This window comes from Pinus tabuliformis, chromosome 8, assembly GCF_031772625.1.
Source record: "Pinus tabuliformis cultivar Carrire ecotype Pingquan chromosome 8, CPIR1, whole genome shotgun sequence".
Lineage (NCBI taxonomy): Eukaryota > Viridiplantae > Streptophyta > Pinopsida > Pinales > Pinaceae > Pinus > Pinus tabuliformis.
In genome coordinates, this window is record NC_142294.1 from 994805365 (window position 1) to 994821656 (window position 16292).

The window sequence follows — 16292 nt, forward strand, 5'->3', positions numbered from 1 at the left end:
TCTTCCAAGCGCTTTGGTGAAGATGTCTGCAATTTGCTCATTTGTGGAACAATGACGGAGATGGATTGTTTTGGCCTCAACATGATGTCGAATCAGATGATATTTAGTATTGATGTGCTTCGTTCGATCATGGAACTTTGGGTTCTTGGCCAACTTTATTGCAGAGGTATTGTCAATCATGAGTGGAGTTGATTGTACTTGTTTTACCTGCAAATCTTCAAGAATTTTCCTAAGCCACACAATTTCTTTTGTTGCTTCAGCTGCTACCACGTATTCTGCTTCTGTTGTGGAATCTGCTGGAATTGATTGTTTGCGTGATCTCCAGGTGACAGCTCCTGATCCAAGACTCATAGCATATCTTGAAGTAGATACCCCAGTTTCTTTGTCTCCATCGAAGTCTGAATCAAAGTATCCAATCAAGCTGAAATTGTCCACCTGTGTATACTTGATTCCAAAGTCTTGAGTTCCCTTCAAGTACCTTAGAACTCTTTTCGTAGCAGACCAATGTCCCTCACAAGACTTTTGCATAAACCTGGAGAGGATTCCAACAACAAATGAAATGTCTGGTCTGGTAGTAGTTAGGTAGTTGAGACTTCCTACAAGCTGTCTATACTTTGTTGCATCCTCAAATTCCTTTCCTTCAATAGATGTGAGCTTTAAGTTTTGTTCCATTGGAGTAGTAAGAGGATTGCACTCTGTCATGCCAAACCTGTTCAACAGATCTCCAATGTATTTCGTTTGAGAAAGAAATATGGACTTTGGATGTTGGGTTACTTCAATGCCAAGATAGTAATGAACATAGCCCAAGTCAGTCATTTCAAAACTTTTCCCCAATTCCTTCTTTATGGATGCAATGTAGCTTTCATTGTTCCCTGTCATCAAAAGATCATCTACATATACCGCAAGATATACAACTGTTTTGCCAATTTTCTTGACAAATAAAGTTGCATCATCAAGATCAAAATGTTTGAAATTGAGTTTCAGAATATGCTTAGTTAGTTTTTCATACCAGGCTCGCGGTGCTTGTTTGAGGCCATACAAGGACTTCAAAAGTTTGCATACTTTATGTTCATGTCCTTTTACAGCAAATCCTTCAGGCTGGGACATAAAAACATTCTCTTTTGGATCTCCATTCAAGAAAGCAGTTTTTACATCCATTTGATGGACTTTCCAACCGTTTTGAGCTGCTAGTGCAAAGAGTGTCCGGATGGTAGCCCATTTTGCTGTGGGGGCAAAAGTCTCCTCATAGTCGACCCCTTCCTTCTGTGCAAAACCTTTTGCCACAAGCCTAGATTTGTGCTTGTCAAGTGAGCCATCAGCTTTATACTTGTTCTTGTAGACCCACTTGCAACCAATTGGTTTGGTTCCTAATGGAGGATCAACTAGCTTCCAAGTGTCGTTCTTTATGAGGGCATCATACTCCTTTTGCATCACTTCTTTCCATTCACCATGAGAAGCAGCTTCTTTGAAGGAAGTTGGTTCAAAATCTGTAGACAAGTTCAATTCACAATCATAAGAAACATCCATATCAACAGGTGAATTAGAGTCATCTACATCACCTCCGTTTTGCCGGTTTGAATTTCTAGTTCCTGTCTTCCCAACTTCATCAGGATGAACACTTTCCAGTGTCTTTGTCACCCACTTTGGGGGACCTTTTTGAGATGGTCCAGGCTGCTCCGTTGATTGAGTTGGCACTGAATCAAGATTGAGTCTCCCAATTCTATCAATTACATCACTTAAAGCATCATCCGTTGTTGGAGTTTCATACGAGGGAGAGTGTTCTTCAGAAGAAGATTCCACATGTTGATCTAGTATAGGAATCCCCCCTTCAAGATGTGGAATCTGATTATCAAATTCTTGAAATGATTTTGCTTTTGCGAATCTATCCAAGCGATCAAGTTGGCGCTCAACAACATTGTCAGTTTTGGATGATTCAAGAAAAATTACATCTCTAGATACAACAAATTTCTTATTTACTTCATCATAGAGGCGGTATGCTTTGGAGGTGTTTGAATACCCCAGGAAGATACACTTACGACTTTTAGCACCAAGTTTGTTTCTATGTACCTTTGGTATCAAGGCATAACAGGTGGAACCAAAGACCCTGAGATGCTTTACTAAAGGAACATGTCCATACCACATTTCATAAGGAGTCTTGTTTCTAATAGCATTTGATGGACATCTATTCTTTATATATGCAGCACATAGAATAGCATCAGCCCAAAACATTATCTTTACATTCTTGAGAAAGAGCATGGGTCGTACCATATTTAAGATTGTCCTATTCATTCTTCCAGCTACACCATTCTGTTGGGGATTATAAGGCATAGTTGTTTGATGTTTGATCCCATGTTGGCGAAGATAGTTTTCAAATTCATTTGATGTGTATTCTTTTCCATTATCAGTGCGAATAGACCCAATATGAGATTGTGCATCATTTTCAATCCATTTATGAAAATTCTTGAATGTTTGAAAGGCATCAGATTTATTCTTCAAAAAATAAACCCAACACATTCTGGTGTAGTCATCAATAAATGTCATGATATATTTATTTCCATTTGCAGAAGGAACATGCATTGGACCACATAAATCTGAATGAATGAGTTCAAGTTTTCTATGCGCTCTTGAATGTGAATTATGAAAGCACTGTTTGCTATGCTTTCCTAGAATGCAAGCATTACATTGCTTAAGTTTCCTAGGAATTGTAGGCAAACCAACAACACCATTTTTCTTCAACAAGCGGAGACTGTCATAGTTCAAATGTCCAAATCTAGCATGCCATAATAAACTTGATGGAAGTGTACCTTCTTCATGATGAGAATTGTATGAGAAATGTTGTGCACGAGCAGAGGTTCCTTGCAGCTTGATAAGCCTTTCTTCTTCTATTCCCCTCATGACAAGTGAGTGGTCAGATGCTTTTCTTACCTCAAGCTTGCCATCAAACATATGAATGGAGTGACCATGCTGGCGGATGTGGACCAAGGACAACAAGTTTCTCTTGAGCCGTGGGAGATATAGAACATGATGCAGAAGAAAGTCTAGAAGACCAGGCAGTTTAAGCCTGATTGTGCCAAGCCCTGATGGCTTGATTTTTGATTGGTCTGCAAAGTATACTGCTCCATCAACATTGTCAGTGAAATCTTCAAAAAAATCTTTTCTATGAGTCATGTGGCAGGTTGCTTCTGAATCAAGCAACCAATCATTTTTCCGAGAAGCAAGTGAAGCATTAAATAAATCTTCATTTACTCCAATGTTACATTGTGCCACAACATAATGAGCGGGTTCAGGTGCTTTACCTTTGTCTGTATCATTAGTTTTACCTTTCTGTTGGTTTCTTTTCTGCTCAATTTTGTCCCATGGTAGCTTGCATGTAGAGGCATCATGTGATCCATTTCTTTTGCAACGAATGCAGTGCAAATCTGCCTTTTCTCCTTGAGAATGTCTGCCCCCCCTGCCTCTGAAATATCTTCCTCTTCCTCTTCGTCCACCTCTTCCTCTTGTAGAATCTTGAGCAGGATGCTTTTCTTTATGAGCAAGGCACACAGTCTCTTTAGAAGATTCAGGGGCTGTCTTCTTTCCAAAAGCTTTCTCTCTTTCAACAAACTTTTTCACAAGAGAGTCAAAGGTTATATCTTTGAGATTTCCATTTGCTTGCAATGACTCAAGATAATTGGAGTAAGTAGGATAAAGTGCCTTGAGAAAAGCGATAAGAGGAATATCCAATTCAACCTTAGTAGATTTGATATCATGCATTATAGACTTTACTTTAGATGCAAGAGCAAGAGGATCATTATTTTGCACTTCAAGAGTGAAGAGTTTAATCATGAGTTGAACAACTTCAAGTGCAGAATGTGAGTCATAGAGTTCTTTCAGCTTTTGTAAGGCTTCAAAGGCAGTTGAATATGACGAAATATGGCGACTCACCTCTTCATTTACAGATGTTGCGATTAATGCATAAGCTTTGCTGTTCTTGTTTTCCCAAATGACGAGCTCTTTGTCTAAGGTAGGCTGTATTGGGTCATTGTCTCCTTCTCTGACACACACTCCTTTCCACAACTCATTGAAAATGAGGGTGTGTTTTATCATCCGGGACCATTCAAGATAGTTCTCCTTGCCAGTGAGAACTATTCCCACCATGGATATGATTGAATGCATTCGTAGGAAGGTGTGACGAGCTCTGCACACATTTACAGCACACAACACTGCCCAAAGAATATCGTCCCACAAATAAATTTCTTGTAGGTCGCTGCTCACGGTATTTGACTTTTTCTGAACTTTGAAATCTTGCTTGACCTGCGTAAACGGCCAATGTCCCAATTTCGTAGAGGAGGATCGGAGGGAAAACGCATATGACAGCGCCAGCCAGAGAGCAATCAACGTATTCAGATGAACAGGCAGAGGAACGTTTGCCTCATTTAGGTGAATGTCAGACAGAGAGCGCAGGTAAAGGAATATGGCAGACAGAACACAGGCAGTGTCAGACAGGCATATCGACACTCAGTCACTGAATTATATGAAGGGCAGAGGAGTGGACTAGGGAGTTACAAAGACATAAAGGCTAAAAAAGGGAGCTGGCTCTGATACCATGTCAGGCTAGGTTGTAACTCCATTAAGCAAAAACTGATTCGTGTATTATTCCATCAGGTAGGTCTTTGTTATATACAATAGGGAGTGACTGTTCAGTTCATCTCCCGATGACTATTCACATTTCTAATTTAATTATTTACATAAATTCACCCAATCATGAGGATTAGGTGTCAACAACAACAAATTTGGAGAGTACAATAATCTGGATGCCCAACTGACAATTCTTCGGAAAATATCTGACAAAATAACTTGGAGATCACGGATCTCCTCGTCGGTCCCTTCTGGCCTGCTTGCACCACTCTCTAGATGCTCGCATTGTTGGCTATATGCAAATAGTACAACCCTGAATATGCCTCCAACTGGGCCATCTAACCTCCCTTTGCCATTGGAAGAAATTTGCTTTGCCTTCGAGACACTGATCCGACCTTCAACAACTGATCAAACCTCTTCTGGCAACTCACTGTTGGATTGGCTAATTCACACTACAAAATTCAGCCTATTCTACAGACTATTCAACCTCCCTTTTTTTGCTGCTCTGGCACTGGAAAATCATTGGGAAATTCTTCTGAATCCTCCTCACAACCTTTCTGCTCCTCCCTATTTCTGATGCTCTCCCTCTGGCTCGAGCTTCGCGCTCACTTTCTGCGAACTGTGTAGCTCAATCTGCTAAGAAAATTGATGCTCGATGTTTCTCTTTCCATCCCTTCGCGCTGCTCTTATAATCTCTTGTTGAGACTTCAACGACCAAGATTAAATAATCATCGGCTAAGATCAATTAGAATTCATTGATAGAAGTCTCTAGAGCAATCTCGAACATCCTTAGTTAATTAACTTTAATCAGCCAACTTTCCTAAGTTAAGCTTAGGAAATAATTTAATTATTGGCTAATAATTTTTTTAGAGCCATATCTCGTGAAACCATTTCTAGGTTATGGAGATCCTGTGTTCCTTAGCATCTTAGCACCATCTGAGACTAGAACACTCGTCCGGTGCTACCACAATATCCAAAAACTAACACTTCCTCTTAACAAGGAAGGTGTTCACTATACCCATCTGTTGTCTAAAATAGACGAGCTTAGCTCTCCCTAGAGCTTTCGTGAGTATATCTTCAATCTGCTGCTCTGTGGAAACATTCTATATCTGGACTGCTCCATGTTGCACACAATCTTTGATGAAATGGTATCGTATGTCTACATGCTTCGACCTATCATGAAACACTGGATTCTCAGAGACCTTGATGCAATATGATTATCACAATAGATATTAGTCTCCTTCATCTTCTGATTGAACAAACTCACTAGCAGTGTCCAAAGCCAAATAACTTTGCATGTGGCCATGCTAGCTGCCATGTACCTTGCTTCTGTAGAGCTCAACACCGCAGATTTTTGCTTCCTGCTGCACCAAGATACAAGTACAACCCTTGATCCAACAATGAAGTAACACCCATATGTGCTCTTCTAATCCACTGAACTGCCTGCCCAACCTGCGTCCATATAACCACATAACCTGACACCATCACCTCGAGAATACCTCAACCCATACTCAATTATGCTGCACAAGTATCTCAGTATACGCCTTGCATCTGTCTAGTGCACTCTTTTAGATCCCACCATAAACTGACTAAGAGTGTTGATCGGGAAGCAGATCTTTGGCCTAGTGTTGACCAGATACACGAGGGAACGATGAGCTGTCTATACAAGGTTGGGTCTCCTCGTCCTTTGCTGCATCGATCTTCCTCTAGTTCGTAATCATAGGCATAGACATAAGCCTACAATTTGACATCTTGAACCTCTTCAAAATATCTGTAGTGTATCTCTCTTGACCAAGGAAGATCTCCCTGTCCCTCTACCATTCTTCCAGGCCTATGAAGTAATGCATCAGTCCCAAATCCTTCATGTCAAACTTTGCTGCCAGGTTCCTCTTGCTGTCCTCTATAAGCCCTGATGACCCTCACAGAAAGAGGTCATCCTCATATAACACTAAGATGAGTGGCTCACCCCCTACCATCAAATACTAAAGGTTGGGATCTGCATCACTCTTGACAAATCCCATTTTCTGCAAGTAGCTATCAATTCGACCATACCACGCCCTGGGAGCCTGTTTGAGCTCATATAGAGCTCTCTTCAGTTTGCACACATGTGCCGTTCTCATGTATCTTGAAGCCCTCTCCCTGTTCAATGTATACTTCTTCCTTTATCACCCTGTTCAAGAAGGCTGTCTTGATGCCCATTTGGTGAATCTGCCATCCTATCTGTGCTTGCTAGAGATATAATGGACTGGATGGAAGTATATCTAGCAACTGGATGAAGGTCTCTTCATAATCTATACCTTTTTTCTACATATACCCCTTTTCCACTAACCTAGCCTTGTACTTCTCTGTTGCCATCTGCAATGTACTTGACCTTATAGATCCACTAAGAGCCCACAACTGACTTATGCACAGGTCTCGACATCACCTCCCAAACATCGTTAGTCATGATAGAGCTGTAATCCTTTACCATGGCATCTACCCACACTTGATGCTGTACTGCCTCATGATAGATGGAAGGTTCAACAACCTGTGGCGCCAATGCCTGGTACCTGTATGGTTGTCTACGTTCTCTCCTGTTCGTCCTAGGAGCTCATTTGAATTTGAACTCTTTCGCATCCCTCAGCGCCTGATGAACTTCCCTACTGGGTCGACCACTAGTGGTGGGAGGATCGATCAACTTCTTATCTTTCCTTTGCTGCTCCATTTGCTTTGAACTCATAGGATCTTCGACACTTGAGGTCATGCTGGTACTAGTAACTATACTAGATCCTTGTGATTGTCCTTGTTGCTATCCCCGTGGCTGCCCTTGCTACTAGACAAATGGAGCTTTTGCTGGCTCACTTTAATCACCTTCTAGTATCTTGTGAGATCTCTTGAAGGTCTGGTCCTCCATGAACTTCACATCACGTCTCACGATAATCTTCCTATTGCTAGGAACATAGATCCTGTATGCCTTTGAGGTTTTGCTATACCCAATGAAGAACCCCTTCTTTACAGTCCGATCCAACTTAGTATGTTTTTCATCTAGTATATGGCAGTAAGCTACTCTGCCAAAGATCTCGAAGTGACTAATTTTTGGCTTCTTCCCTGTGAAGACTTCTTCTGGTGTCATCTTCCCCAACGCTTTGTGAGGAACCCTGTTCTGTATATACAATGTTGTGTTACTGCCTTCGCCCATCGAAACTTGGGCATGTCTCAGGCATATAACATAGCCTTTGCTGCCCCAACTATAGACCCATTCTTCTGCTTCGCTACTCCATTTTTCTGTGGATTGCATGGAGCCGTCCACTCCCTTTTGATGCCCTCCTTTGCACAAAATCCCATGAAGTCATTGTATGTGCACTCTCCTTTGTTATCCGTGCGAATTGCCTTGATCCTCTTCTTTGTTGCATTTTCCACTAGAGCTTTAAACTCTCGGAAGCAACTAAAGACCTCATCCTTGGTCTTCAAGAAATAGATCCAAGTTTTCCTGGAATAGTCATCGATGAAGGTAATAAAGTACTCGTACCATTTGAGAGGTCTAGTGGACATAGGGCCACAAATTTCCGAGTGAATAAGCTGCAACACACCGTCTGATCTACTGTCATTTCTCGGGAATGCTTCCTTAGTATATATCCCAAGGACATACCCCCTGCACACATCATCTTGTTCCGTGCTTATTTAGGAACACTTGCAACTTTCTCCTTGAGCGTCTTAAGTGTTCCATGGTCACAATGCCCCATTCTCCTATGCCTTAATTCATTCAGGTCTCTCCCACTGCTACTACTATCATTGTTGCTCTTGCTAACTAGTGCCTTTAGAGAGTCGATCTGCAACTTATACAAGCTTTACCTTCTTCTAGTTTTGGTGTTTAATGAACACCTTCTTCCCTACAAAGTGGGAATCATATCCCTTATCCTGTAGTTGGGACACTGAAATTAGGTTCATACCTAAGCTGGGCACATGCAACACATCTATAACGCTGGTGCTTGCTCTTGACTCCCTTTGAATCTTGATGGTACCTCTTCTAGTTGGAGTACATTTACTCTTGTTTCCCATCTGGATCTGGAAATCCATCTCCTCCTCCTTGTAGCTGGAGAAGTAGGCTCTAACTTCTGTCATGTGAGCTGACGCTCCACTGTCTATGTACCAAACACCCTTTGAAGTTGAGCTAGAGAGGCAAGCGATATGAGGGAATTCATTGTCCAATCTGGAAGACAAATCCGTAGCCCCCTAAATGTTGAATCTCTCTGTGGCCATACTGGAGAAATTTGAGAATTTTACTGGACAAGTCCTGGGTATAATTTCGAGTGATTTTTTCTTCCCGCCTTGTGCAGATATGCAAATGCAACCCTTGTTGCAAATCTTTTGCGCCCAAATCCGCTCTATGAATCAATTGATTTGTTCACCAAAATTGCTTCCTAGCAACCACACTGCCTGCAAACTCTGCTCCGAGGCAATTCGAACTTTTCCTTCGAATTGGATTTGGAAATCTAACCCTTTTGCCTTTGCAATTCGCACCCTTGGCTTGGCCTGTGCAGATCTGAACTTTGTGCTTCAGATCTCCCTCTAAAATTGCACAATTTTGCGATCTTTCGCCTCTGTGCCTCTGATCTGATCAACAATGCTCTGATACCATGTGAAAATTCCTTAAATTGCAACAATTGGAGTTTATTCTTCTAACTGATTAGCAATTTATTTGTTTTATGACAAATAACGAATAAATCACACTGCAATTCTTCACAATAAAAAAATATGTTGTGAAAGTAAAATCAGGAACTAAGAAATAGGTGCACACACAAAAAATTGACACCAATATTTTTGGACTGAAAAGTCCCCGGAAAAACTCTAAAGGGAAAATTAGTGCAACAAATGAGGGCTTATTTTGTTATTATGCAACAAATTTTGAGAGTACAATAATCTGGATGCCCAACTTGCAATCCTTCAGAAAATATCTGGCAAAATAATCTGGAGATCAAGGATGTCCTCTGCAGATCAAATTCTACCCTTTCTGGCTTGCTCACACCCCTCTCTAGCTGCTCGCTGGCTCTATGCAAATCATACAACCTTGGATCTGCCTCCAACTGAGTCGTTTAACCCACTGTTTTACAACTAGGCCGAGTCAACTCGGAAATGGCCTGGTCAAACCGAGCCATTAAAAAAATTTACGACCAGGCCAGCTAACCGGCTAGGTTGGCCGAGTCAACTATGACTCGGCCTAGTCATCCAATGACCAGGCCGAGTCATAGTTGACTCGGTCAACCAGGCCGAGTCCGTATTGACCAGGCCTAGTCATTGAAAACCGGCTGGGCAGCGTAAATCATGATTTTTTTTCACTTTTTTTTGGATTTGTGGTAAAGTTAAAATCAGTTTATGGATTCCAAAGGGTTTAGGTAAATAGTTAAGTGCTTTTGGGGTCCATTTAGGTAAATAGAAGAGAAACCGTTTGGAGCAAAAACGGTTGAATGATCTAGTTTTTGTCCGATACAACCTTCGGCTCAGACGGAACCAATTGCTGAACAAAAGACCTGATTCAGATCCCATTGTGTTGGAAGACATTGATCCAACATCAGATTGGGTAGTGGAGAGTCGTGCACCAGAGTTTGATCCTGATGAGGATCTTGATGAACTTGAACTGGAACATCCACTTCAGCCTGTTCAGTTGAATGCAGATCCCGATCCACCAGCCTCAGTCTCACAGCCAGCAAGGACTCCGAGGAGTAGGACTCCAGTTGTAGGTGCTTCCTCTGCTCAGCCACGACAGAAGCGCAGCCGCATATCTACTCTATCTCAGCTTGCATCTGCTAGTGGTACTGGCACCACTTCTATAGTTGCAGTTGGAGATGATGATGAGGAGGAGGCATGGGGCCCCTTGTCTGACTCTGATGATGATGATGAGTCTGATCCAGAGATTGGTCGAGATGATCTTGGCTCCTCTGGCAGTAGCCAGTAGTACTAGTATTGGAGTCTGGTCAGCATCACAGTTTACTTTTGTTGTAGAGGCCATTTCTAGCCTCCTTGGTTATTTGTATTTTGTTTTGAGTCTTTCACTTTGATCATGTATGACAGTTGACTGTTGACTATGTAGCCATTGGGTACCATTTTGATATAATGGATTGGTTCATGAGCCTACTTTGATCATATGTTGTCTTCCATCTATATTATAATGCTATGTGTTTGGAAACATGAATGAAAATCTTTAAAATTATGTTTAAAATATTTAAAATTATGTTTTTTTATAAAAAAAATAAATATTTAATGTATTTTTTACAACGACCGAGTCATTGAAATCGACTAGGCCGAGTCATTACCGAGTCGGAGTCGGAGTCGGAGTCGATCCTCGGCCGAGTCGGAGTCCGAGTCGGAGTCGTAAAACACTGGTTTAACCTCTCTCTACCACTGGAAAAAATTTGCTCTGCCTTCTGAACATTGATCCGGCCTCCGACAACTGATCAAACCCTCTTCCGGCAACTCGCAGTACTAGACTAACTAATTCACACTGCAGAATTCAGCCTCTTTTGCAGACTATTCAGCCTCCCTTTTTGATTTTCTACTTCTTTGACACTAGAAAATCACTGGGAAATTCTCCCGAATCCTCCTCCCAACCTTTCTGCTGCTCCCTCTTTTCGATGCTCAAATTGCGCCCTCACTTTCTGCAAACTGGGTAGCTCAATCTGCCAAGAAAACCGATGCTTGATGTTTCTCTCTCTATCCCTTCGAGCTGGTCTTATAATCTCTTGTTGAGACTTCAACAACCAATATTAAATCCTCATCAATGGCTAAGATCAATTAGACTTTATCAATAGAAGTCTAGACCAATCTTGAACATTTTTAATTAATTAACTTTAATTAATCAACTTTCCTAAGTTAAACTTAGGAAATAATTTAATTATTGGCTAATTAATTTAATTAAAGTGTTTCGGAGCTATATCTTGCGAAACCATATTTGGGTTACAGAGATCTTGTATTCCTTAGCCTTTTAGCACCATCAGAGACAAGAACACTTGTCTTAATGCTACCACAATATCCAAAAACTAACAGAACAATGGGAGCTAAATGATTGTGGTTAGGGACTTACAGTGGTCTTATGAAATGGCAGTTAGGATGCCAATACAGTTATTTGTTTTCTCTTTTATGTGACAATTTTAATTATTGATCTGTTTGTTAGCATATGGTTGGTTTTTTGGTTTTTCCTGTATGCAATATCACTTTTCATATGGCTGATTCAAGCATTTGTCTTTTGCCACCATCTTTTCATGTTTCTTAGTAATAGTTTTTCTGCATTTTTTTTTAAGTGCTTTATCCCTTCTTTCAATATTGATAGATTGGTTAACTGTTTGCAAGAGGGGGCTTGAAGACAGAAAGAAATTGTGCTGTTAGACACTCAAATTCATTGCCAATTCATTTCACGTGTATAGATCCATAGTTTCGGGGAAAGAGAGACAAGAAAGAACAAGAAAAATAAATCCAGTTGAGTGGAGCCAGGACCTACCAACAAGCATGTTAGAAAAGCCAAGATACACAAGAGATAAAAGAGTTGTGTATCTGACTAGACAGTTCAATGACAGATTTAGCATTTCTCTTATTACCCGACTGAATTAATTGATCCTGTTGTGAGGGTTTTTACTCTACTCCAATAGCTATGCTCCACACATATCTGAATGCATTAACTTGAGTTGAAATATTTTTTTCCCAGGCAAGGGAATTTTGGTCTTTGAATTTTTATAATGCATGTTTCTCCATTTTTAAAAAACAATCCAAAAACTTTATGTTTCTGCCTTCTGTGTCAAAGATGATCCTCAGAGAAATACTATACAGAAAGAAAAACTTGTGTATTTATGGTTTTTGTTCCTCTCTGAATACCTGTGGAAGGTCTACTGCATGGGCATTCTGGTATAAGCAGTCTGGTGTGTGCAGATTTACTGCATGTTTATGCATGAGTTGTGAATGTTCGGGGTGTACTCACTTGTGCTTACAGTGTGTAGTTGCCTGCATGTCTCTTTCCTGTACTGGTATGTCTAAGTATTCTAAGCTTCTTGTGGGTGCAAATTTTCTGCACCATTAGAATTTAAGGCTTCTGCTTCATGTCTGGTGCACATGTTTTAGATTTCAGGGTGCATTGCCTCTCTGGTTGTTTCACATCATCGTGTGAGGTATGGTCATTTCCCCAGACAGGCAATTCTGCCTAATGTGTATTCGCTCAGGCCAACATGTTTCAGACGGTCTGTGTTTCTTTAGTTATTTGATTGCAGTGGCAATTATGGGTGTGTGTGTGTCTGTGGTGAACGTGTCTCTTTCCACATGTCTGGTCTTGTATGGTACAATGTCTGCTTTTTCTGTTGCTTCACTCTGTGAGAATCTACCTGGTGTGTCTTTGTTCTTTGTTGGGCGGGTGAGGGCATTCTCTTTTCTCTTCTTCATCAAGAAGGTTGCAGTAGGTGTTCTCTCTTATTTTTCCTTTCTATCCCATCTTTTCTCTCTCCCTCTCTTTTAATCATCTGTATTTTGTAAACTATATACTTTCGAAACTTTCAAAAATTAGAAAGCTTTAAAACAGACATTGTCTTCCATATTTTCTTCTCTCTACAATTCTTTTTTTGTTGGACTTTGTTAAAATTGGCAACTAGAACCAAATTCCACTTTGGATAGCTCATTTGATGGAGATGATAATTGTATTGAATTCCTCTTTTTGAGAGGACTGAAATCGACCTAAAGATCATCAAATTTGGACAAGGGAAAATATGTTTTTGAGGTCAAGCCCACACATGTGTAAATTGTCAAGGTCGGCCACATCATCATGTAGGCTCATGAAGCTCAATGGACATGTCATTTCACCCTCAACGACTTGTATAAATATAAATACCCTCCAACCCTATGTTGCAGGAAATGCTGCCCCCAAGGGCGTTTTAGCCAGGAATCGAAATGGAAATGTTGAAACGCATGTGGTACAGCCTGGAAACTCGTTTCCGACTGTATTGGCATGTTTCACGTTGGAGAAACGTGGCCAGTACGGTCGAAAATGAGTTTCCAGGCCATATGACTGTCGACAACGTTTCCACTTGAAAGTTACAAATTTTCCTTCATTTTTTTTTGTTTTTTCGCTTTTAATATTTGATTGGGTGAATAAAATATCTTGTGGACCTCTAGATGCCTCTCTCAAGTTATAAAAAGACTCTTGCCTCATTCCCTCATCACACGAATTGAACAAGTCATTTCACTTGGAAATTGACAATTTTAGCAAGGAGAAAAGAAGAAGAGAGTAGTGGTTTCAACTAGGGCATTTTCAACAGTGAGCAAAGGAGATTTCAGCAGCAAGAGAAAGAGATTTCAGTAGCAAATTTGGAGAGCAGAGTTTCCGGCTACGACATTCTTGGTTTTTGGATCAGCTATAGCCATATTTCTCGTTTTTTCTTGCATTTTTGGGTAGCTTCAACTACAGAAAATTAATTTGGTTAAGAAGCATTCATTTTTTTAGTTTTTTTCTACTATTTCTTCAATTTTTCGAGTGTTTATGCTTCCAAATATATGAAAAACGTTTTTTTTTACAAATTTGTTTTTTTAATTTTTTTTTGTAGCAATGGCTTCCAACCAAGGTGCAACTGCAAGTTCAAGTTCCAGGTCCAACCCAAGGGTTGAATATTATTCTCTTTGGAGGCATGTTCAAAAGTGTCAAAAATGTAGAGCAGTGTTATCAGAACTGTTGGAACTGGTCGGTCCTACTGTTTTTGGACCAAAACCGGTCCAAACTGGGCCTCTTAACCATGATAGGCCGGTTCGGTATGGAACCAACCTATTTCACTAAACCAATCGGTTTAGAACATATTTTGTGCAAAAAATATTGCATTTTTTTAATTTTTTAATTTTTTTAGTTAGTTGGCACACTTCTAACTCTCCCCTAACGCCTAATATTCAATTCTATGACCCTCAGCCTAATAATCAAGCCTATGGCCCTAGTATTACTCTGTAATTCATAGTAATTTTAAATCCTTAAAGCAGGTTGCGAAAATCGCGATTTTTTGAATTAGCCGATGTTATTGCCCGATTTTTATAAAGTTTTTGTTTTGTTTTGTTTTGTTTTTTGTTTTTGATTTGTTTTTTTGTTTTCGAAAAAATCACTGAAAAAATCGCGATTCGAGCAGAAGAAATCATGGGGCACCGGGACAATGCGTTTTTTAAGTGATTTGATGAGTTTTATTTCTCATTTTTAGCAGACAACAGACTTGTTTGAGAGTTGAGGAGGAGAGGAAGACGTCTACTAGGGCAGAGGAGGAGAAAACCGAGAGATTTTAGCATCCCAAGCAAGAGAACTTCGTGTTTGGACCAAATTTCTTTGGCAAACTATGGTTTCCAGGTATGGGCACCAAATTTGGCCATTTTGTTTTGGTTTTTTCTTGTTTTTGCTTGGGTTTCTATAACCCATTGATTATCGATGGTTTTTTAGTGGATTTGATGGTGTTTTTTTTCATTTGTGTTGCAGAGTGGAGGGTTCATTTTGGTCAAAAATGTCAAAACTTGATTGTTAGATTTATTAGTTTAATTTTTTCTTGTGCTTTATTTTTTTGCATCATTTTTGATTGGGTTTGAATGTGCATTTTTTCTATTATTGTTGGATTGAGTTGAAGTTTTTTTTTGTTGTTATAAAAAATTCGATGTGTTGTGTCATGTATGTAATTTTTTTAACTTGCAATTTTTATTGTGCCATAGATTCAACTTCAAACTTCATTTTACATTAAAACTCAAGAGTTCAACCAAATTACAAACATGCCAAGGAAATTGGACCGTCTGTGGGAATTTGGTGAACTTGATGGAGGGTTTGATAGATCAAACTTGTCTTGCAAGTTGTGTGGGCATCATATGTCAGGGGGGGTTTATAGATTGAAGTATCACCTTGCACAAATCCTTGGACATGAAGTAGGGCCTTGCACCATACCAATGTGGAAATCATCCGAAGAGCCATCAGATCATTGGAAGAATTAGAGCAACACAAAGTGACCAAAGTAGATCTGAAGAAGCAACTAGCAGGGAGAGTGTTAGGAGGTGAATATAAAAGTGGCATTGGTTCTACTTCAACATCAATGTCTACAACCAACCATGTAACTACCTCATCATTTTTTGTTCCTAGAACCACGGGTGGTTCACAACCATCTATCACTTCAGTGCTTAAAAAAAAAGAGAAAGAACAAGCTGATAAGTTGTTGGGCAAGTTTCTCCTTTGGAGTGATATTCCTTTCAGCGTTGCAAGGACTAATCCATTTTTCCAACATGCTGTTGATGCTATTGCAATTGTTGGCCCAGGGTACAAAATCCCTTCTTATGATGACTTTAGAGGCTGCATTCTTCAAGATGAAAAGGTTGAATGCACCAAAAGATTGGAGGAGTTTAGGGCATCATGGGCACAAACAGGATGCACTGTGATGTCAGATGGTTGGACTGACCAAAAGGGGAGAACCCTTATAAAATTCTTGGTTAATTGTCCTAAGGGGACAATGTTTATGAAATCTGTTGATACATCTTCACATATCAAAGATGCAAAATTATTATGTGATTTGCTGGATGTGTTTATTTTGGAGGTGGGTGCAGAACATGTTGTCCAAGTCATAACAGACAATGTTGCAAATTATGTTGCTGCTGGCAAGATGCTTATGGAGAGGCATCCTACTTTATTCTGGACACCTTGTGTTGCACATTGTATTGAT

The 16292-nt window shown here is 40.1% G+C and overlaps 1 protein-coding gene across 4 annotated transcripts in view; it reads left to right on the forward strand.

Moving 5' to 3' along the window:
* The window catches only part of LOC149238750 (S-adenosyl-L-methionine-dependent methyltransferases superfamily protein), a 143132-nt gene that overhangs the window by 85890 nt on the left and 40950 nt on the right, over positions 1-16292 (forward strand). The window lies entirely within an intron of this gene.